Source organism: Trematomus bernacchii, unplaced genomic scaffold (genome assembly GCF_902827165.1).
Source record: "Trematomus bernacchii unplaced genomic scaffold, fTreBer1.1, whole genome shotgun sequence".
Taxonomy (NCBI): Eukaryota; Metazoa; Chordata; class Actinopteri; order Perciformes; family Nototheniidae; genus Trematomus; species Trematomus bernacchii.
Window position 1 is genome coordinate 1156991 of NW_022987429.1, and position 26031 is coordinate 1183021.

General features: G+C 38.5%; 1 protein-coding gene across 1 annotated transcript in view; it reads right to left on the reverse strand.

The window, feature by feature from the left end:
* lingo2 (leucine rich repeat and Ig domain containing 2) overlaps positions 1-26031 on the reverse strand; it is a 214195-nt gene that overhangs the window by 80620 nt on the left and 107544 nt on the right. Inside the window, exon 4 of the mRNA XM_034140784.1 lies at positions 9932-10018. The gene's annotated coding sequence lies outside the window, so the exon portion shown is untranslated. The remainder of the gene's footprint in view (positions 1-9931; positions 10019-26031) is intronic.

Consider the following 26031-nt stretch of genomic DNA (forward strand, 5'->3'; position numbering starts at 1 on the left):
CAAATCTGGGCTATCCTTCCCAGTCACACCTGCTGATCCAAGCCATTTTTAATGCGTGGATTTAGCCCTCAGTTAGCTCTGCCTAGTGTGTATAATATTCGGTATGTTAGAAGCGCATTGCTCCACATTAAAGGTTGAGGTGGAGGGAACATAAAAATGGTCCTCTTGGCCATTGTAGGCAGCTGTGTCATGGGTGTTGGTACCTCATCCACCTTCTAAGCCCTGATCATCATCTGCTGCTGCTGATATCGTTTGTATAGCTGAGGTCTTAGAGGATGTATGTGGCAAGAAATGTCGAGCGAGAGGGTATATTTGTGTACATGCCACTTTTGAAGAAACATTTGTGAATACATAAAGCTGATTGGGGTAGGCTTGCCTCGTTTTAAATTCACGACTTGCCTTCAAAACAAAATGGCATGTTTTCTGCTTTAAATTGGGTTAGGTTTGTTATGTTTAAATTAAGGATATACCAGAATGAGCATAAATAAAATACGTTCTATAGGTTAAGTTTATACATGTGTTTGTATAGTATGAATGTAAATGTGGTGATTTCTGTGGGAAATATATGTAATGTGCAGTGAATGTATAATTTAGTAAGTGAGGATGGAAAAGGAGACAGAGAATACAGAACTGTCAGACAGAGCACATTTATATTGACCTATCCATATTTATGCACCCAATACTATGCTTCATTTTTCTTATTTCTTATTCCTTTCTTTGTCCAAAACTCACACACACTGCACAGACTCTACGTTTGCATAAAGCCCATGTACACACAGATCACGGCACCCATAAATAATTGAGCTCACATAAATTAAACATCGAAGTTGAGTTTGCGATAGCTGCTCACAGTTGGCCAACTAAGACGCCTCATCCTCCCCTCCAAGACTTAATTAGAAGCCTTGCATTTCCTGTATGGAAAACAATAGGAAAAAAAACAAACAAACACAAGAGAAAGAAAGCCACAGGGAGTGCAGCCTTTGATTCCCCAGAATGTTATTATAGTTTGCTATAATTGTGGGCTATGTGAGAGGACACAGCCTTGGACAGGAACATCTAATGAACACCTGGTTTGTGCCCTCGTCTTTTCACCTCTGGTATCTTCAAAGGTTAGCTCGCCCTACCATCTCCTTACAAGCCTCCCGCTCCTTCATGCATATCGGTCTGCATTTATAGAGGCTGTGCAGAAGCAGCACAAATTGCCTGATAACCTCAGTCAGTGCTAACACAGAGGCCCAATAGAGACTTACTGTAGTGTACAAACAAAGTCCACATACGTTAATAACTGTGATGTTTGTGTGGGTCTGTTTGTGAGATAACATGGGCTGCCATTATGGTTATGCTGGATCTATCAGTGATAAGGCGGGCAAAACGTATGTTTGTATATTGATTAATCACATCTAATACATATATACAGTATATATAATCTGAAAATAAAACAAAATTGACTATCAAATATATAAATACATTTTTTAAGTAAACTAACAGATCCATCTAGTCCACAAATTGCACCCAAAGTTAAAGGGGACCTATCATGCAAAATGCACTTTGTGATGTCTTTTATACATACATATGTGTCCCCGGTGCGTCGGGTGTACAACGAGCGGATACAGATTTGCTGCCGATCTGACGTCAAATCGGCAGCGGACCCACAGAATGTTGCTATCAGAAACAATGCCTGACATGTTTTGGACGTAATCTCATCTTTGTTTACATTAGCAAGCCTCGCTAACACTCAGAGCTAACCTGTACTGGAGAGCACATGCGTTTAAAAAGCAGGAAATAAAAAAAGAACTCACCTTGTGATAAACCTGCAAGAGAAAAAGCATTTGAGCTCCATACTGTTTCAGAAATAATCCTTGACGTGGTTTAAACAGGATGGCGTTTTATCACAGCAGAATTTAACTTTATCTCCGGTAGAATTCTGATCAGGCATTAGCTCCGCCTCCTCTTCTTTCTTTTTTTTCAAGCTAAGGACCCAAGATCTGCGTTTCTCTAACAGGGCTTCAAAATAGGGGTTTGAGCAGTATGAGGGATGGCTACAATGGGTGAACTGTTTGGTATTTTGAAAAAAAAACTTCACAGACATGTTTTGTATAGGTATGGCCCTACAATATATGTTTAAAATATAGCATGATAGGTCCACTTTAAAGTAAAAGGTCTAGGTACACTCCGAAAATGAAATGTTGACTTTAATCAAATGTGTTTATATAGTTTAATCATTTTTAATTCAACTTAATATTATTGCTTTCAACTAAAGTAATACAATTATTTGTAATCTTAAAAAAAATACATTTAATTAAGGTCAACCTTTACATTGTTTGAGTTAGTGGGAGTCAGCTATATGAATACAAATCTTTATCATGGTTTATTATTGTATGATGTGATATGGGAAAAATAGTTGATAAACTGTTTCAAAATGTAGTTTTCTGCATTTTTAATCCAATAAATTAACCACCTGGCTTTCTATAGGCAAGGTTCACAAAGTTATTCCCTCATGTCAATATACTGTATACTTTGTTTTTCATCGACTACGGGGAAACATGTTGTTATGGTAAAGTGAGCAACGCATAACATCTCTACATAGCTTTAAATAAACCCTTCATGCCAAGCTTCCTTGGTTCAACAGCAACACACCACATAATGATTGAGTGGGTAAGTGCTAGCCTAAGTGTACGGAAAGTCTTCCACTACTCAAGTTGAGCAGATGTAGCTGTGCTCAAACTCCATAGGACATAGGACAAATAAATGCAAAAACAAACATGTTGTGAAACACAGATTACATATTGTTTGTATCAACAACCAAAGGGTAATGTTCTGTATGCTATTTCCATATGTTGTCATGTAAAGGTTATCTAACAGTCTTGACTGTACTTGTGTTATACTTTCTTTGAATAATACATGCTCTCTGCATTTAAATACTATGCTAATAAAATAGTAATGGCTTCTGTTACTGTGATGAGACACTGAAAATACAAATCGGACTTTGTGCGTAGCCTCTTGATGCTGATGCAGGTAATTGAACCTGCGATATTCCTGATGTGAGACAATCCATCTAACTGGGACACATAAGTTCATGTCCTTCTGCCAGCTTATTCTTAATTATGGCTTTGGTGATATTGAGACTGACATTTAAGATCCCTTCACACTTGTGTTTTTGTGAAAGACCTGAATGAGTCCCATCTGGTGTAAGTAGGGCACCGGGGATGACAGCGCGCCAGCATGTTAATATGTTCTCTTAGAGATGAGAGCTGCTGTGCTACAGAGATGATGATGATGATGGCGCTCCCAGTCACGTTCACTCACTTAGCAAACCATGTCTCCTCTTGATTGTTCTTGACAGTAACAAAAGGGGTGAATATTCCCTAATCAAGGCCAACAATTCTGATCACTGCTGGCATTTCCCTAATCAGCCCATAATAGCATTTTGAGGACAGTGTCAGTGGATAATGGAGGGTTAGCCTTACTAAACAATAAGAGATGACAAGCTTCTTTTTAAAATGGCAAATCCACCCCTCTGAAAGAAGCAACACCTGTTTTAAAAAATACTGGTGCCACAAAATTAATTGGCAGTAAGGCCCCGGGAGAAATCTTACCCACCTGATTTTGATGAGAACTGAGAGCAAACTGTAAAGTAGTCAAGTGTGATGCAGAGTTACTTTATAACGGGAGATACAATTAACACGATCATTCACAGTATCTTTATAATATACTGAATATACCACGTGCTGTAGCAATGAACGCGTTGTTATCGCTGCTTCTTTATTGCTGTAATGTGTGTTACTTTTTCACTTAGTTGTTTTTATTGTGTGGGGTTTTGCAACTTTTGTCTTTAAAAGTGCTGAAAACCAAAAGTTAATATTGCAGGTTTGTTCCCAGTAGCATTGAAGAGGCCCTGTTATGCTTTTGGGGGTTTTCCCACACAAAATATTATGTACAATTCATACAGTTCCAATACAGCAATATTTGACATTTGCCAGACTTTAAATGATTTGTTTGGAAGGAAGGGTTGAGAAAATAATGATCAATCAATAAACTTGGTGGAGATGGTGACTCTATTGCCAAGAATAATGAGGCATGTGGGCAGCAGAGCAATTATAATAGACAAGATGAATGCTGTGCTTTCCATTCAAATTAATGTTTTTTTTACAAATTTGGTCCATGTCTAGCGGACCAACTCAATACAAAGAGAAAAACAAGTTCAATATCTACTCAGCTAGAATTTGAATGCTTGGCATTTGACACTAATCAGTATGAAAGGAAACACTGGAATATCTCTAAAATGCAAAAACACTTTTATTTTATTTTTCTATAAATCATCTCCCCTGCATTCTTCACTAAATTAAATGTGTCCTAGAATCAAGAGGGTGCCTTTGCTTTCACACTACAGGAAAGGAGCGTGGAAAAACAATCATATCCATAATAAATCAGAAGAGCATCCTCACTGTTTATCCCCGTCTTCTATCTGCAGTAAGGAGGATTTCTCACAAACCAGTCTTTTCAGTGTGTTCTCCCTTTGAAACAGGAGCTAGGCTTTCTAATACATCTCAATGTGCTGTCAGACCTACCTCTGTCAGGGAGATTATGTTTCCCTTTCATTTCTCAAAATGTGCAGCCAGATCTAATACTACTGTATCCAATTGATGTTCGGGGAAAACGTAGCACTTCATTTGTAAAAAAACAACAACGGAAAATATAAAAAATACATATCATGTCCTCTTTCTGTAACTGTCAGCACGAGAATTTAGAATCTCTCCAAGTAAACACTTGTGTTTCTACATTAATCATAATTAAAAGCTCTGTCAAAGTATATTGTATCATTGCACAGGGAATAATATGCAGCAGGACAGAATGTTGTGGGGCAACCCTCCAGGGATCTCCAAACCCAACATGCTTCATGTACTGCTCACCTCTCTGCCAACTGAAAAGATAGGAAAGTGGTGCTGAAATATGGGACATTTCACACTGAGAGAGGAAGTGAAAGCACATGTCATGGTGGTGTGTTTACTTTTGAACTTGACTTGGAACATGACAAATGTTTCCTCAATTTGACTGAAGGCTAATGGGATGCAACATGCCTTGACTAATGTACTGCATTGAGTAATTCACATTCACCACTGAAACATTACAGTAACAGAAGCACTGCAGGTTAAAATGGTCACCATCTAAACTATAACCATTCTTATAACATGACATATTTGTACCCCTTAAAGAGAATGAACACTACTCCTTAAATACGTTTTTGATCACTACGCCAAACTATTTGACATCTATAATAACCATTATTTCACCAGCACCCTATTTCTAATGTACAGTATGTGAATTTATTTAAACATTGTAAATCTTGTCTTGAGGGCAGCTTAAAGGCAATGCCCTCAACTATTTAAATGCATCTGATAGCAAAGTTGGATTTTCTGGCAATTCTTTAATTACTCGGAGCATTGTCATTATTACATGCAAAAAAGAGTGAAAGACTTTCTTAAAACAATGCCTCATGCCTGGATTATAGGTTTAGTAGTAGTAGGTTTAAGATTTGTTTGGGTATTAACGATTCTAATTACAATTGCTTAACATGCTTAACATTTGTATACAGTATAATATTGGATGATATGAAATACAATTATTATTAGTGGAATGTACATTAACTTAAGAAAATTAACTCAAGTACTGTACATAGGGTACTATATTGTTTTTGTAAATGTGAAACCATTTCCTTCAAACTACTAGTTCCTCGCAGACAACTATATTTCACAAGATAACGTTTGTTTTAATTTACATAAGTATTACTTAAAAAATGGATATCAGCCAATTTCATTTATATATAGACTAATAGGCACTATGAGTGAATACAGTGATATTGTATATCAGTACGAATTAGGAGGGAAAACTGTTTTTAATTACAACCTTTGATTTTAGCTGGTGGTAATGACTACCACCAAAACTCATCCCCCATGATGTAACCTTCTGAAATATCTACACAGTGGATACTAACTTAACTACTCTCTCTTGGGAGTTTTGTTTCCCCCCTTTCTGTTATATGATTATAATTACACTGTACAAGGCATCTGAATTAAAAAAAGGCATTAGTACACATGACAGCAGCTGTGCTTTCAGACATAAAGTTAAAAACAGAGACATCAAACTTTGTCTCAATAAAGCCCTCTGAAGAAACACGACATCTTGATTTAGATGCAAAACACAATCCCATGCTCGGCTGGCTCCTCCCATGAGGGGCCAGGAGATTAAGATTTAATGGTGATACTGAGGGAACGACACTATCTGTCTGCAGCCTCCCGTCTCTTCACACAACATCACCTCTGTTACTTTCCTATCTCTTTCTCTCCCACAAACACAGATGCAGACGCACTTTGCTACACAGTCGTTGCTACACTCAAGTTTGGGCACACAAACACACACACAAGCATGTGTGTGCTCCCAACAGATGCTTTCACGCACACACACTTACACATTTAGAAACTCACACGTTATCTGAAATCTGACAAAAGCTTGGCGACTGGCAGATGAAGTCAACTGGAGTTTGACTTGTAAATTAAAACTCTTGTCAAGATGATCTTTTTTGATGCATGAATACTGGAATTGGCTTAAAAAATGATGGATCTGCACTCAACATGCCTAACAAAACAAACACGGCTGATAGGATAGTGCTGTTTCACAGTGTAATGCACAGTGCAGATGTCATCAAGTCAGTTTTAATTTGATTATATGTGACATATACGACACATGCACATAACAATATTTATATCCTTAGTCAGTATATACTGTCAATCTAAATTACTGCATTGAAACAACAATTCTAGTACGTCTCTGTCAGGCAGTTTTCATATTTAATGTTTGCCTGATTAACAAGTATTTTTCTGTAGATCTGCAGGAGAAACACTTCTTATAGAAATATTCAGTTGCAACCCTGCAGAAATCCTTTCCTAATGTTATCAGGGTTTAAAATGTATCTGTAATGGCTTCCTCCCTCCAAGCACTATTCTTTATCCCGTGATATTTGAAGAGGCATTATAATGGAAATGAATGATGCATCAGCTTTCACTTGCATTCACAGGATCAGGTTATTTCATTAAAAGAGCAGGTGATCTCATATTTTATACACCTTATTGTACTGCATTGACTCAGGTATAATATCAGTTACAAGTACTGGTATTCTATTTACAATATCTTAACGTATCTCTGCCGTGGCATGCATGCATTATTTAAAAGTGTACAATATAGAGTGAAACCATTTGGTTAATGTCACTAAATGTTTAACTTATAGAAAAAATGGCAAACTCAATTAAACGTTACATTTAATATAATAATCACAGATGTCCTCAGCATGACTTCCTATTATAGTCTGAGGCAACACAAGTAGCTAGATTAATTATACTTGCTGTATTTTGCAATTCATAGACTTATGTATCAGAGGTGCTTTCTTTAGAAGCTGTGAGGAGTTCATGGACTCATTGTAAACCTAGAGTATGCTCCTGGTGCGACAGAAAAGTCAAGGTGACTACTGTATGTGAGGCCTTTTCCTTAGAAGGCTCACGTACTGCTGCTTTGACCTGCTTGTCCTGGCGGCATTGGTGAGGAGTCGAGGTATTATTCAGTGATGATTTGTGTGTCAGCGGTCGAGAGGCTGCACCGGGGGAGAATGACTCGACACTGGCAGAGCACATAAAGCCAATGAAGCTGGAAGACTTGAACAGGGTCAGTGTCACAGGGTTAATGTGTATATCCTGCTACAATTATCCAACAAAGCCCTTTGCCATACATATCTGTAGCGGCCAAAATCATATAGAAATAAAACTGATAATTAACTTAAAATAACACTGCCGCTGAGGCACCAGTTAGCGGAACTTACGCAGGGCAATGATGCAGGTCCAGACAAGAGTATCCGTTTCTGCATTTTATTATGATCCAATATCATTCAACAGGTTTCCTATGGTTTGTTCCTTAAGCCTTTCCTATGGCTTTCCTTTCTTGTGGCTGGAAAACCCTGGTAAAAAACCATATGCCTACTATTGCTCTGGCTCCCACCACCACCTGTCTCCAATATATACAATTACACCATAATCACCCAGTGCCCAAACACATATCCTTTGCTTTTTAGGTAATGGCATTCTTATGTGTTTAAAAATGTTTGTTTGTGGTATATAGTGGTGCAGTGATGACATATTTGTATATGCTGACCCAGAAGTTAGGTCATCAGCAGTGCCCTCTTGGATCCTGAACTTCCTGATGGGCAGACCCCAGGCAGTGCGGGGGGGAAACATCACATCCTCCACCCTGATCCTCAACACCGGAGCCCCTCAGCTCCAACACCATCGTGAAGTTTGTTGACGACACAAGCGCCATCGGCCTGATCACCGACGGCGACGAGGATCACAACCTCCATCTCAATGTCAGCAAAACCAAGGAGCTGATTGTGGATTACCACAAGCAGCAGAGAGAGGGACACGCCCCCATCACCATCAATGGGACTACGGTGGAGAGAATCAGCAGCTTCAGGTTCCTCGGTGTCCACATCACTGAGGACCTGACCATCACCAAAAAAGCTTGACAGCGGCTCTTCTTCCTCCGCAGGCTGAGGAGGTTCAACATGGACTCCAGGATACTCTGCAACTTCTACAGGTGCACCATAGAGAGTATCCTGACGGGCTGCATCACGGCCTGGTACGGTAGATGCACCGCCCTCAATTGCACAGAACATCACCAGGACAGAACTTCCATCCATGGAGGACCTTTACTCCCAGCGGCTCAGGAAGAAAGCCCTCAGGATTATCAAAGACCCTCATCACCCCAGCAACAAACCTTTCTTTTTGCTGCCGTCTGGCAAGCGGTACCTTAGCATCAGGATTAAACCCATTTCACTCAGAGGCAGTTTTATCCCATAGGCCATATGACAATTTAATGCCTGAGCTTGCACAATATTTATTGTTGTTATTTCTTTTTTTTTACTGTTATGTCTTGTAATTATATTTTTGAGGAACCTGTGACCCACGTTTTTCATTCGTTACACCACTACACTGTAGTGTGTATATGATATGACATTAAACCTTTTAATCTTGAGGTTTGCAAGGGGTCCCTCTGCAACAAGCAATGGAAATTCCCCATTGGATTTCGATATATTTTAGGAAAAAAAGCTTTGTTGCCAATACATGTGTATGATACTGACACGTTTGTTCAGCAGGATCATCTCCACGTAATAACAACATTTTTGGAGGGTTATGTAACCGGCAGGAATACAAATCGAACATAATGCTATAAAGGGTCGCAAGGGTTGGGCGCCACCACCAGTAAGCTAAAGGCGGACTACTTTCGGCGTACGTTTAATGGTTTATTTAGTCATTTATTGTATCAGCAGCTGCCGGTTGAATGACACACAGCAGCAGTGGAGATTTACAAGTGGGATGATTACTGACTTATTTTATGTCGTAGCACGGTACGTAAAACATCTCTTAAGCTTGTGTTAACCACAGACCTCATTTCAGGCTTCTGAACACAAACATATTAAAAAAACATTGACTTTGAGAAACGGGAACCGAAAAGTGGTGAAATGCCCCAAAATAATATTTCCGGGTTTTAATACTCATTACTGAACTACTATTTTGAAACTGTTATCAGTTAGTAGTATTTCTTACTCTGTGCAAATGAGAGAAAGTAATGTGTGTTGTAGAAATAAAAATACAAACGCGGTTGGGTAAGATCTAAACAATTAGGTTTCTGGTGTTTGCAGGTTGTGAGTAACATTATTATGTCACCCTGACCAAACAGACACCACAGGGAGGGATTTTTTATACGCTTTGTCAATTTCTCTGTTCCACAATAGCACCAAGACAGACACAAATGTAATGAAATAGTCCAAAGTGAACACATAAGTATTTGGAACAAAACCACTAAGAGACAGTAAATGTTTGCTGCTTACCACTTTGAGAAGCAATCATCCCCTCAGCCATGGCCTATTCTTCTCTCTCTTCTTCAGCAGTGGTTGTCCCTATTTTCGGTGTTTTGTCTGGAAGGAGAGGAGAGGGAACAGGTAGAAATAAAAAGGAAAAACGATGTGCGAGTATAAAATCCACAGAGAGAATCAATACATAAAGATCCCAATTTCAAACATCTTGAAAACATAATGCTAGGAAATTAGAAGAACACACAGTAAAAGAGACAAGAAATCGATAGTAGAAACAGTGACAGCAAATAGCTTCGCGGTATGGTGAGTTTTCAAATCACATTAAAAATCACAGGATATATACATCTATTCTAATTTACTTTAAACTAAGCAAGGCTTACAGTGAGCTGAGTCCTGGTTCGATTTTTTTTAACAGAAGTTCCTGATCTTTTTAGAGTCCCTAGCAAACAGTGTGACCTACGCAATGCACACTGGCCCCTGCCTGCTCCTCTCTACTATAATGAGTCCCCTTATCCAGACTGCAGGAGGAAACACAGAGGATGGTGATTATGCAAAAGGCGTGCCTGAGTTGGTAATGCGACGATGAATAAGAAAGAGAGAAAGGAGACAGTTATCTCCTTCAAGTCCAAAGGCAGAGAGATACAAAAAAAAAGTTTGACTCAGGACACTCTTGTTAAAATCATTCTTGACACCCTGTGCTATTAGTACGCCATTAAGAGTTCAAGGACAATGGCTGTCCTGTTTTTTCATCATTTATCCGTTGGATCCCCTTGTTAAGCCTGAACCCAGATCCTCACAATGTCCACAGAATATTGATGCGCTGTGAGGGGGTGATTTTCCTGAATTTATAATAATCCCCTTTTTTGTCTGCCCTTGATATAACAGATAAACCAAATACATTTGATAATCCAGAATGAAAAATCCATGTCATCACAACTGCATAAACACATTATACATACTAGCGTCTATCATAAGACATCATTTTAGCCAAGCTGGCATTGCCAAAAAGCGGAAAGCAATGTCATTGAATTATGTTGACGCATTTATGGTACCCAGAGTATTTAGTATACATGTAGTAGTACATCATTTGTTGACACAGTGCCACCAATAGCACAAATGTAATGAACTCAACAACTGATATATGCCGATACCATGTATCCTCCCATCTTTAGCAATTTGTTGACCTATCACAAGGTCGACTTTTTTGGTCACTGAAACAAATACTGCCACACATATCGGATTCATTGCCATAAAATATAACATGAATCCCCCACATGGGATGAATTGGAATACATGTGATGATCACCTGCCTTTTTCATCTAGCACTGCCATCAGACCAAGATGGCTGTAGTCCTATTCTTTGTTAAATTATAAACTTATGGAGACATTCACTGTTGCAGTGTGTAAGGCCCGTTTGTGCAAAACAAATGTACATTAAGGCACTATTTTCACATTGTATCTCTCTAGTTTTGTAACAAACTATGCCTCTATATTTACGTGGTCATTGGTGTAAATGAATACCCTTTAATTGTCAATCTGTCATCTCTCGCCTCAGCATAAACGTTACAAACTACTCTGCCTAGACTGCTTGGCCCTGAATCGTAAGGATGCATTAGTATGCCATTTGCCACCTGGAATCAAGATTCACACCAATCAAGACAATAGTGTCTCTCCTTAATTATGTGAACATAAAGCTTCTTAATATGCACGAGCACCTGGATGCTGTTATAGACATCAGGGCTTCATCAGCATTTGTTCTTAACTACCACAGCCCAAATCCAGATAATTGGTACTTTATTCTGTAGTATTGAGAGGGGCAGATTGGGAAATGGAATGTTTTTTTTTCTCTCTTCCGTTCTCACTGATGAGCTGAACGAGAGAAAAGAAAAAAGGTTTTCACCAGCAGCAGGATTCATTGCAAGAAAATATGAGATGTGAGGTGAGAATCTCATAGTTCAGAAGTATCCTTGGAGGAGGACAAGGTTATAAGATAACATTTTTATAATCATCATTAAAAAATATATAACATTTAGTTTGACTATATTTTTGTTGAGAACATGACTCTAAAACTTGCCTGAGAAAAGTTTTTGGTAAGAACATTTTGAAAGCCGCAGTTTAGTTCAACTGCAGCAGAAAAAAACGAAACAACCATCCTACACAGTGTGGTGTTTATACATTTAGTGCAATGTATTTATTTGAGTGCTTTGCCAAAGATACACTTTATGCCAAAATGTATTTCCTTCCAACTAGCGATACACTGCTAATAAAGCAGAACCAATTACCTTGCACAGCTGGGTATGTTTTATATGTTTCCTTTCGATCGCAAGCTTTTGATTGCTTGTAAATACACGCCTGATTTATACTTCTTTACAGTGTAAAACGCAGTGGGCCCAATGACAAGAAAGCAATTAATCACATTATTATGCCAATTAAGAAGTTGGTCTGCTCCAGTGAAGGTAGAAAAAAGCGAGGGGATTGAAGATGTGAGAGTGAAGCCCTCCAGGAAGTGAATGTAAGCCATTCAAATACATCCATCACTCCCCCTCGTTTACATAGAGACACGGTCTTACATGTATGTGCGGTTTTTTAATGAAAATGTTGAACCAATTGGCCTCTTGTTACATAACCATTTTTATTTTTTCGTAATATGCATTTATTTTAAAGCAAAAGGATATTTATGATTGTCAAACACACTTTACATGACCCTGGTTGCTGTTGTTAAGATCATACGATAAATGACAAAATCTCCAATTATCAGCTTAGAATAAAGATAAAAACCAAGAGACATGATATATGAGACTGAGCATATATTATTTCACACTGCATTATGCCATGACATCTTCAATAACATCATGCAGGGACTACTCTGGGAAATCATTACGTGCATATTAACTCTTAAATCTATATACTTCAAAGTCCCTTTCAACTTGGACTTCAGCTTTCACTTAAAACTACATACGTTTTTTTTAAAGCCTGAAATGTGAAAAACGTTATGATATTATAACGCTTGGAAGAAGAGAATGAGATATATTGTGGTATATTGTGGTAAAGCAAAAGTTTGTATTTTGTCTAGTAGTGTTTTGGTAGCGTTAATTGTTAATTAGAGGTGCTGTTCACTAATGGAAAAAAATAGTAACTTTCTGCATCCACATTTCAAATCAACAGAGCGTTGAGTAAGAAGATGGATTTTTTGGACTTGCTGTAAGCTAACTAGGAGCTAAGTACCTTTGCTAGCATGAAATCGATGAACCCTCCACACAGTCAATGTGATCAGGGGATCTTTGCATCCATTTTTGGGAGCCTTAATGTTGTCTTGTAAAATCAATAACTAATCAGAAATGTCTACTACTACTAGCCAGCTCCTATTGATGGAGGTAGCCTGGCGTTACAGCTGTTTCTTCAACCATTCACATAGGTTGCTGTACCAGTCCTTCCCTCTGCCCTTCTCTCCTTCCCTCTTCTGGCTAACAACAGTGAACACACAGTATCGATTATACTGTAATCAATTTAAAACCACTACCACTGATATTAGACACTTTAAATGCTTTTCACACCAAAAACAAACTTTAGAATTGACTTTTAAGGAACTTGAACTACTACACTGTCAATATACCCACCATATTGAAGCTTTGCTTGACCTTCCATATGAACTTATGGTCAATCTAATCTCTGCAATTAATGCTTGTTATTTTTAGTCTTCATTCTGTATTCATTCATTGTGTTTAAAAGGGCTTTGCATCCCCTCCATGCTGGAAATGGTACGCTCCATTATAAAATACTATAACCCAAAAGTATCATCATACTATTTATACACCAAACTGCAAACCAGTTACACCAGACTCAGATCACATTCAATTTTCCAATAAGGATTTGGCTAGTGCATTTAAGCACTTTAAAAATAAATAAATATGTACTGTACCGCTCAATAACGTTGCTTTACTTTTCTGTCCTATTGGGAGTTTTGCAAAAACAAACAGCCCTCTAGGTAAACCTCTTCACATCAATCTTTGATAGGTAGTTTCAGGGATTTGTGTGATTTTAACAGTTCTGTTATCTACCACCTGGAGTCATCAATTGTAGTGATCTGTCAACAAAAGCAGCAATTCAAGGTATCACAAATCTATGATATAAAACAGTATGCATGATGTTCAGTAAACGACCAGTCAAAATCAAAGGATCCAAAGTGTTTTTAAACAAAGCAGAAATAGAACTAGTCTCCCAGTTCAAGTATCTTGGAGACATATTGGATTCAAACTTGACTTTTAAGAAACCTATTAAGAAAGTATCAAATACCATTAAATTCAACTTGCAAAATGTTAGACAAATTAGACCTTTCTTAACTGTCAATGCTGCTAAGTCATACTTCCACTGTATGATTCTATCCCACATTGAATACTGTTTGACAAACTGGTCGTTTGCTTGTGCCACAAACCTGAAACCCATAGAACAGCTGTACAAGAGAGCTATCAAGGTGTTTGACAGAAAGCCAAATTCATACCACCACTGTACCATCCTTGAAAAACACAATTTCTTAAGTTTTTACAATTTTAAGTCTTTTAAAAGTATGTGTTTTATTTATAAATGTTTACATGGACTGGCCCCCACCCCTCCCTTAGGGGAATTCATCCACAAAAAACACACTGGACGCTGCACTAGGTCAGAATCAAGAGGAGACTGTGAGGTCCACCACAGACGGACCACTTTTGGACAAAATGTCCTCTCCATTAAAGGCAGCTCATTCTGGAATAGCCTCCTGAGATACGGGATTGTCCCACTCTCAATAGTTTTAAAGGACAACTCAAAGAATGGTTGAGAAACAAACAAACGTGCAATCACTGCTAAATGCACTTTAACACAGGGGTATCTTTGCTATGTTTGTAAAATGTAAACTTCTTAAATGTTTTATGTGAGGGACTGTGGATGGAAATGAGCTCAAAGCTAAATCTGGCACTGTTACGCTTGACACATTTTAATGTTTTAAGTGTTCATCACTGTGCATTGTCCCTGCCAAATAAACGATTAAATAAAACGATATGATTTAAATGTTAAATACAATCATCTCTGTTGATGGAGGACAGCTTTAGGCTGAAGCAATATCTGAAGAAAGGCAGCCATGAAAAAAGGCAACATGTAACACATGGACTTACATAACTTAAATGTCAAGGTAAATGCTCAATTATATAAACGTGCACTTAATGTAATGGTGTGTATTAAAGTTCTGAAAGGACTATATGTTACCACTTTGTAAATGAAACGCTAGGTTTGGCCCTTAGTAGAAGCACAGTATAATCAATATATTTTTGATTGCAAAAACTGGTCATCTTATTCCTAGGTAGGCCTAATAGCTTTCTGGATATTTCACACCAACACATGCCAAGGTTATCTGTGTGTATGCGTGCATGTGTTTGTGTACAGCCATACACATTCTTTCATTTTCTTTCACTGCATTCCTATTTAAATTTCCAACAAAATGTGTCTGCATTATTACATATTCTGTTTGTGTGTGCTATGTACATTTGCACACACGTAGATTGTATTTTGTCTCTGTGCGCTTCCATTTTGACAGTATGTTCCTTGAGGGCCTTTGAATCAAGTGGAACCATTTTGACTTGCCTTGGCTCCGGGGTCGCAGCATGACTCCAGAGAGGAAGAGAAAGAGCACAGCGGCTGCGTTAGTGGGGAAGAAAACTACACCACCACATGCTCCCGATCCGCTCCTCTTAGCCGGCTCACTGGCCCATACCCCGCCTTAATAAGATGCGGCAACACACACAGACACATGTAGCACGTCTGTTCTAATTATATTGGAAAGCTCTGCCGTCTCCTCCTGCACCCCCTGGTGGCACAGATATTCACTCCAAAGGCTTTTTGTTTTTCCAAAGGGTAAAATAACAAACAAAGTCTGTCATGTACAATGGCAATTAAAACAGAAAATAAACTAACAAAACCAGAGCAAACAGCAGAAACAGTGGTGAAAGGGCAGTGTGTTGTGCTATAGGTTATAGGTATTTCCATATATTTAAATTCATGCTGCTTAAAACAACATTCTTTGATAGACAGATACAATGTGTTGCTCTCTTGTTGTTCTCTATCTGCATCTTTCATTACCTTCTTTAGCATCTGTGTGATACTTTCTCTGGGGGAGACTGGATTACATTCCAGCTGATACATTTAACAAGGGAGAGAGGAGTTGTGACGAGTAATGTTTTAAAGCTGCACTTTATTGCTCAGGCATCAGATATAAAAAATATCCTTGTGTCCATCGCACTCAGGAGTTGAATACTGCTTAGATGATTATAATCGTGCAGCCAGTATACATTACTATGTAAACTAATGTAGCCTCTTGAATAGTAGTTCAATTGCTGGCCATTGTTTGTCTATGTTAACATATTTTCTGTAACAATAGACAAGTATGTGAGTAGGACAGACATATTTAGGCCTCTAGGTTCTTCTTTTGTGATTTGTCTTTCTTTTCACTTCACTTGAACTTGTTAGTTTGTTACCATGTATTGGGTGTCTTAATAGCGGGTACTTTAGGTAAACTTGTGATGTATGGAGCTCCATTGCCAGCTTAATTACTATATATTGGTTCTGTGTTTAATTACTGTTGATTAAATTATAGATGCATGAAAATAATGAATCTGGCATCTGAACAAATGTCCATTTAATGACTAAATTAAACTGTTAATAAAACTAGTTGTGGATTGTTAATTAGACCTGCAATTTATTATTTCACCTCATTATTCTGTATTTTTCAAGGAGTAATTATTATATTTGTAAACTGCTCTTTTTTAAAGTCGTTTATTTACTGCATATGCATTATCCTTTCTTTATCCCATTAACACAACTATGTAGAGTTAAATATAGTTTGACATGTCTTGTGTTATACAATATATTGTATTATCTCTTGCTTGTATAGCTAACTGACTGTGTAACATCCAGGAAGGTGGCTATTAACCTATATAAGGGGCTAAGTCTGTCTCCTAGACTGGCTGCATTTCAAAGACAAGTCTAAATGGTAAGCACTATGGAGTCATGACATGGAAATCACTTGAGTTAAAGGCAAAGTTAACTTATCTGCTGAATACTTTTTATGTTCCTCAACATTTCCAACAATAAGTGTACCACGAGAACAAAAGTACACTTAACCATTTGTAAAATGTGTTCTTAATTCAGAGAAGAACAACATTAAGAAACAAAAAAATTAAAAATAGAAATCAACCAGAAGAAAAAAAGATTGAACATGAACAAAAATAAAGTCAAGGCAAATCTTTGACAGGTCTAGCAAAGAAAAGTGATCAAATAGCCATCTTCTCAAAAGGCAAACATTCTCCACAGGCACGTTCCATTGCACAACAATAGCATCCCGTGTCATGTCATAAGAACTTCAAACCAAGCTATAAATAGACTGACAGGTACACAGCAGCCCGGGCGGCACCTCCACCCCCCTCCAGGGAGCTCTCTACATTTGTTCCACCCCTAAGCTACTGTACACCATTTCAAAAATCTTCTTCTGCTGAGCAATTGTCATCATGTGGGATCCTTTTTTCACTTAAGATCACTGCAGTTATTAAATGAAGCATGGTTTTTCGATATCTATTATTCTCTCTACTCACGGATGTACATTTTGGTGATAAAATGATGTTGGGCATTTATTAGTGTGGGATAAATATGGGCTCTTATGAAGTACCGATCATCATTCGATGCTAGCCAACTGACAGGTTGGCAGGTGCAGCCAAAGTGCTTCACTGCCTCCCCTTGAGCTACCCATAGTGGTGACTATGAAATATGGACAGCAGCAAATTGAGATTCATCAGGCACGCATGCCTTGCTCACTGAAATCTATATTCAATTTTGGAGCATCTGTCATGGCAGTGGCAGGCTGAGGCATGCTGGGATTGAGAATCACTTAAGTGTTCTGAAATTGTACGTAGTGGAAGAAATCTCTCTGTCTTTTTCTCCGTCTATCTCCCTACCATTCTGCCTCTCTTTATTTCTCTGTATTTGCAATCTAATTCATATACAAATTATATTTTTCTGCATAGCACTTCTTGTCTTCATTCAAGTTGCTACATTATAATGATTCTTATCACAAATGACTTTCCATCTACAATTTCCCATCTCATACGCTTCATTTTTCAGTACAATCATCAGTACATTCTTATGTGTTTTCATCAGTTTTAAGCTATTATGCTACCACTGGAATAATTCTGATAGCATTTCTAAACCCCTGATAATGACACAGCTAGCTACAAAAACTAACTGCTTACAGTGTGTGTGGTTAAATAGTAAGCTCAAGTCCAAGTAAGTATAGTCCTGCTGATCAAAGGATACTTGTGAATGAATGTTCTACAATACAGTATGGATGTTGTTAAGCTTCAAATTGCATTTGTCCAAGGTCTTTTTTACTGTTACACGTGACAGTGAGAATGCATGGACATGGCGACGGAGAAGAAGAAAGCATGAAATTCTTGATTCTATGGCAACGCTCGGACTCAATTTCCTTTTTTTTCATGCTAATAAGACTTTATGATTAAAAGGAAGTGATTGGTTAATTATCTGCTGAGAAGAGAAGCAGAAAGGTCAAGGTTGTATCTGCAGGGTTCATTCTCTCTCTCTGTAGAGTGGGTCAAAGTGAGCTAAGATTTCTCCTTACAGACCATTAAACATATGCTGAGATTCTGTCTGTAGGCGTGCAGGTAAGAGCTTAGTGACGTGCTCAAGGACCTGACATGAGATTGAACCCGGGGCTTTCCGGCTAAGGACCTGCTCCCTTGATTCCACAAATTCTTTGTTTTGATGATTCGGTAAATAGGAAGGCGGTGGAATCGGTTGCGCTTATCCGCTGACCTTATATGTGCTTAATTCAATATCAAAAAGCCTCGGCTTGCATCGCCTTTGGAATTGCCGTTTGCTATGTTCTGACCCTTATGTTGGTTGTAGATTCTAAAGGGGTTACAGAGAAAATACAGTTTTTAAGAAAGTTTACATTGGGTATACAAATAAATATTCACACTGTAGACTCTCTGCAACATACAGATACAGTATATCGTAATTCGGTGATAAATGTAATACATTTTTCCTCCGCTGATCAATAAGGTCAAACTACAACAAAGAAAGAATGAGGATGTTACACACTACCACAATGCTCTTTAGTTTCAATATGTATGCTGTGCAACAATAGATACATACATATTGGTGCTAACCCTATTGCCAATATATATGAAAATAAGCACACAAAATGGCAGCCGAGCTATTTCAAGTGATATAACATGCAGGTTTATGTGTACTGAGGCAATTCAGTGAGGGAGGCCCTCCATCTGCTATTGTTTACATGTGAAATGGCTTCCATCTTTAAGGCTTGTCATCACTCTGTCACTAGCCACAGAGAATGCATAATGGCACCAGTAAAGCTCTTTATTAGTCCATGGTGAACAATGAGCCGTGTCAGCTGATAGAGGAAGACGCCCCTTCTTACTCCTAAACAGTGGAATCCAAGGAAATACAAATCAATATAAACACTTCATTTGGTTTATGTGTACAGCTGAACACACCATGGCAGAAATATATTGTTTATGCTATCCGTTGTGTTGCACATTTCCACCCTCCAAAGAGCTACTCATTTTCTCCACAGGCTTGTCATTTAAGCCCGAGCTATTAGCGAAAAACATATATGTATTCATTTGCATAATGTTAAATTATGTATGCAACAATGTTCACATTCCATTCTTCAAACAATTAAAAGATTATTACCCAGGACCAAACTCAAATTACAAGCATGTTCACATGTGTCATGTTTCAGTACGCAAGCATGCAGGTCTTTAAGGGGATTTTAATTGTAGTGTGTTGAAGACAAGCAATGCAATGACAGATGTTACACTGATGTTTGTTTTTCTGCCATCAGCTTATTTTAACAAATGACACAAGTGCAAAGTGGGGTTCTTATCAGTGTCAGGCAATGCCATGCCAAATCCAATCTCAAACAACACCTTGCACATTCTGTCACTCATCTCTCCATCAAAGAGCCTACAGTACATTGTAGAAATATGTAACCATGGAGAAACAGAAACACAATGTTCTCGGCCAAATGTAGAAGGGTAAGGGAATGGGGAGAAAGAATGTGAAAAACGTAATGAAAGAAAATGTAAAATAAATATAAAGAAAGATGATTAAATCTGTCTGATAATGTTAGCGTTCCATAGACAGTCCCTGATGAATTCAATAAAACATGTACAGAAATGTCTAACTGTTCATAATGAATACTGTATTTCTAGTATGTCTCTGTGATTGTGTGTTTCACATGCACAATTCTAAAGCCATAATCCCCTTGTTGTTCAAGGTTGGACCCATGGTAATTTTAGAAATCACTATGTGTGTGCTGGCTGTTTATATCAAGATTATTTCAGCATCAATGTGTGAAAGATAATCAAACTACAATCTATGATATTTGAAGAGATCAATCTCTTGACTGTTATGCTTGTTAGGGCATGGCATAGGTCAGCAAATATCTCTGAAGCAATAATTCCTGGGGGAAGGGAGGATATTGTACAACTCGCTGCTCTTTGAGTGGTGCCTCTGCAATCTGCCGGCCTAAGAACTGCACTCCCTCATTCTGTATGCATGCAATGCGTCAAGTAAAGCTGGAGGTATTTTTGTCATATCTTATTTATTTCCTAAGTGACTTTGTGGGGCTACAATATTTACAAGTCACTATGGTACATTATGTGTTGATCTTTCAAATTATTTGCTACAGTGCTCGAGGCATCGCTCACTAAATCTGTGTGAACAGGTATGTTAATCTAAGCCGGAGATATAAATAGGTTTCTGTTCAGAGAGGAAATAGTGTGGCACCTGAGATAACATGCCATTTTTCAGATGGCAATACTAACTACTTGATTCTGAGAAGTGACCTTTAATAAAGCTGATTTGTTCTGTCTTGTCTTCCAATCGTTTAAGGGCTTTTAGCTTGCCCGAAGAAAACAATTGTAGGTGCGGTATAATCTATTGAAAGCTACTGTCTACAACCACTTTCCCTGCTATGCTATGTCAGTAAATGAAAGCAAAACATTATGCTGCTATCTTTTTACAGTTTTCCTTTTGCTCAGATGACTGCTCCGGGATCAGTGCAGTCCCTAAGCGGAAGGGAGCTGAAAAAGGTCACGACTGGGGAATGAGAGAATGGTGAGAGCCAAACACGCTACATCTCTCCATTCAGCGCTTTGCTTAGAGATTGAGTTACAAGGGTACATTACTGCGTCCCAGAGCTACCCGGTCGCTGGCTTTATGTACCACCTCTAACAGAAAATGGCTTTTTTTGTTACAAAACAGCAAGGAAATGCCAGCCCTGTCTCCAAGAAAGCAACTACACAGTCTCGCACATAAATATGATTTACCAGGAATGTGCTATGTTTTTATACAACTGTCTAGAATTTATGGCTATGGTTCTGCCTATAAGGGAGACGTATACAGAGAGGCAGGTGCTGGCAAGAAACTCTTATACTCCTGCAGTGCACAGTCAAGGCTGTAGATTGCAATAAGATGCTATGCTTTCATTAGCCTGCATTAAATACACCACTTAGTCTTTGTTGCTGTCAACAGACTAATGGGGATTTAGTAACTTTGCTATGTGAAAATGTTAAAAACACTACTGTACTGGATGGCTTGTATTTACAAAAACAACGTCGGATTATGTCAAGGTCAAATGTTAAGGTTAAGACTCACAAGCTCATTAGGGAAAGACATACTGGGGAAGATGTCAGAATAAACTCACTTTTCCTAAAAAGGTCAAATCCATGTGCACCTTTTCCTGTGCAGACACCTTTAAGGAAAGTGATTTACTTTAGATAACCACAGGTCAGGATTTTCAAGTAAGAAGAATGTAATTTGGCCACTCACATCAACAGAATATCTAATTTCTCCGATAGCAATTACATTAAAGGAAGTGAATGCACGGTTAGATAAACGTAGTCAAGTTTTGTCAGAGTAATCCGTTGTAATACTGTATGTGGCACTGTTTGATTTATTGGATAATGCTTTGCTCAATATTTTATAATGTATTTTTTGAAAAGTTGGAAGTTGTTATACTTTAATATTTGGCATATCTGGATATATTGGTTAACGTGAGTCATTTCATTGTAAACCTACTTGAACTAGTTTATTTTTTGTGTACAACATCAATTGTGTTTACATTCAGCATGTTTGTATCCCTGAGTTCAAATAAATCTGCTGTTTGCTTTAACTTCTGGTTAAACATTTACATATTACAGTAAAACTATATATTTGTTATTTCAAATAATGCATTGTGAACAGCCATGTTTGATCACTAGCAGCTTTTCCGTATTTGCCATTTTTTACGCATTCCCATGTCTGCTTTTGAATTACCGCCGCAAACGGGTAATCCCCAGAATAGCTTGAAACTTAGAGCAGGATGCTAATCGTATAGCAACATGTGTTTCCTCTGGAATTCTGATGTGTGAGTGTGGTGCAAGAAATGTCGTTGGGGCACTAGTTAAACCATTGCTCCACCGCGCTACTTGTGGTTTATTCTTTTTAATTATAAAATATTCACAATTATTTTGGTGCAACTAATGAAGCTCAGCGTAAGTTCAACCAGGAAGACCGTCTTTACTCTTCATTTACTATTCCCACGTAACTACTCTTTCTCCTCTCAATAACTGATCGGGGGCGTCACTCGCCACTTTAACCAATCACTTCGCTCTATTCCCAAGAGCCTATCATAGCGCTCTGCCAAACCTTTTAAGTCTGCTCTCCCCCCTCTGACAGTTGTCATTTCAGGCAACCCTCCTCCACCCCTTTTCACCTCCTGTCCCTCTGAATCCAGGGTCAAGCTAAGCCCCTCCCCTTCAGACCGACCCAACTATCCATTGATTCACCACCACCAGTGTCTAGACCCCGGGGGGTTTCATCGGATCGGTTCTACCCTCCCGAATGATACTTCCTGCACAACGGAGCCTAATCGCCAAAATCACCATTACATTAATTTGTGTATCTCAAATAAAATATGTATTCTTACATCAAAACCGGATTGAAATTGCTATGGCTTTAGTTCAGCATTGTTGTGCACATGTTTTTTTCACATTGTAATCCAATCTCTGTAGTCTGATACTGTTTTTATATAAACTCTTCATTTTTAAGAGATAGATAGTTAGAAATGATAATACAGGCAGCATCTGAAACTATCTGCATTTCTAAGCATTTAGGAAGCACAATTTAATTTGGGATCTGAAGCATTCGTAGAATAGGTTTCACCTGGTCAGAAAAAGCCCTAGTACTTTGTCAATGAGTCACAGTGGAATTAATGCAGCACTGTGGAAATGGACTCAATGTGACCCCTTCTGACTATTGCCAGGTCTTAAAATAGTAATGCAGTGAGCCCAGTGAGATAGTTTCTATCATACATGTAGACTGTCATGTGGAATCGGTGGTGAGTGGGCGAGCTGTCTCTCACATGCCTTGTTAGAAATGTCTATCGATAATAAATGAGACTCTACTGCTGTCAGGGCACAATCCTGTAATTGGTGGGCTGGCAGTGTTAACACACAGAAAAACAATGTATAAACCAGCAGAGCATGAACTCTGTGTCTTAAATAGATAACAAAAACATGTGTTCATAGTCACAGTTTCACCAGATTTGACTTGACTCGTACACTGTCTATATCATCCTGGGTGTTGTTGCATGGCGCCGCATGTAGCTCTGTTGTCTTTGTTGGTTCAGTGCTTGTTCTGAAAGTCGTAATATGGCTGCACTTCTGCCACCAAGACGCCCTACTGAACCATACATTTATTGCAGCTTTGAACTGATTCTGTTTTGTCGGTGCTCACATGTACCTTTGTAGGGATCCAGACTGACATCATTAGTGCACTAAGTGCTTCAGAGAATGCTGAGCCAATTAACCAGCTGCCTGACTTCTGGCAATGTAGTGAACAAATAAACTCTCCTTCCCACTACCTTGCCTCTGTGTACATGGCATCTCATCTCAGTTAAGTGCAATGGAATATGATTTTAATCTTTTATTATGTTTCCGTTGTATTGTGAGATAGAAGCTTACAATTAATTGCTTATTAAATCAACATTAACCTTATAACACCATTTGCTGCAGAATAATACCACTGTGGCTAAAGAGGGAGATTTATTATGTTTTTCTTTCGCCCCCACGCCATCTCCGTGTGGTCTTGTAAAGAGAGGAGGTGGGTGTAAAGACATGACAAGAAGCATATCTATGAGTTAACTATTTTGATTAACTTAGAAGTTAATTGTGTTCCAATTAAACATCTGTCACTTACTGTAATTGTCTGCTTATTATTATTAACACGTATAGAGTTTGCTACTTGGCAGTACCTGTATTTGTATATAACCATGTGACATGAGGCTGTCAGTTTTAATTAAAAAACTTATCATGGAAAGCCTTATATATTTTTTTCAGCTGATGTGAGTGGCAGACAATTCTTTATCTTCTTGTCGTTTGCTGTTTCCTACAATTAAACAATATAGTGATACGCTGGAAGGAATGATTCAATTTATTGCAGCAAATCATCCAACACAGGTCAATACAAAAATGTTTTTGTTCTAAGAGGTTTACTAATCCACCAGTGTTTTAATATTCACACTGGAATGGTTGGATTGAATGAATCCAGGTTTATTTTATATAGATTATAATAAAAACCTTTTCATTAACACACATACCATCCAGTTTGTCCCAACCTACAGACTCTGGATCTTAATTTGAGAATTCAGTGATGAAATAAAGACATCTGTACAAAAGAAAGAAAGATTTATGTAAAATCCCTACCTTGTATAGAGAGCAGGAAACTTCTCATTATTGTACTTTGACCAATTACTCAGAGACATAATTTTATATTTTGATTGCAAACTGTCTTTTTAAACACACTTACTTGTACTTTATAAAGTAAAGCCATAACACAGAAAGTTCAGATTAAGCCTCCAGGTCACTAAGTCTGGAGACACTTGGTCAACATTAGAGAGTGGCTACCCAATACTCAAGAAAACCACAAGCTTTACAAAGCGGGAGGTCAAGGTCTCGACATGCGGCTTCCATTTCAATGCTGGACACAACGCACACAGACACACACCAGATAAATCACACAAGATCAGATTACCTACCTGTTCCCCCGTTGACCTTGCTAATAACAGCTATTGTTGTTCAACGGCTGAGAATTTAGCGGCATGCTAACAATGCTTCCACTCTCGGGAGTTGTAGTTTCAACCTTGCATCGCCTTGCTCCTTAAACTTAAGCTCTCCGTAAATTGCTGAATACCAGTCCTTGGAAATAGTGTGTTTTACAATTTAGACTAAAACAGGAACACATTTGTACAATCCCATGAACTAATCCAGCGCGCTATGTATCTTATTACGCTGCTCCTGAGGATTGAGGAGATTTTTTTCCCCATTGAGCACATTAACAGAGAATCAATTTGTCAGCGAGCAATGGAAAGAGGGGGGGTGTCATGGAGCATGGGATGGAGGTGGAGTTTTGCACTTTGGGTATCAGGTGTCAACTGCACTTTTTCAAGGAGACGGTAATGCCAGCGTGTGGGGCCTACGTGCAAATTAAATGGAGAGACAGAAAAATGCATTATTGATCAGGGTGATGCCAAAGTGTCTCGCTCACAGCACGGGATCAGGTTTAGGTGCAGGGTAATTAATCCACAGGTCTGAATAAAAGTGGAGGAACTGATCTGCACCCACTCCTTCCTCGTCTGCCTCTCTCTTTGTTCAAATGTCTACTTCATTCAACACAGAGAAAACTAGGTCGCTAGCTCGTAGGCAAAACCGGTGGAAGGCACCACTGGGATAGCTAGAACACACACATGCTGTCTCCTACGCATGCATTCTCACACAAACAAAAATAGAAAAGGAGGTGAGAGACGGAGCGATGAGAGACACAAAGAGCACCTGGGCGTTTTTTTCTGTCAAGCTGAGCAGAGCAGGTGTCCATTCGAGTCTTTCTTCTGTAATTACACACTGCAACATGCTATTATCACATTGCGTGCACGTAAATGATATACTTGAACAATTTTACAGTCATGTTTCAAATCTCCTGGATCCGCCCACAAAATGTGTTATATTTGCCAC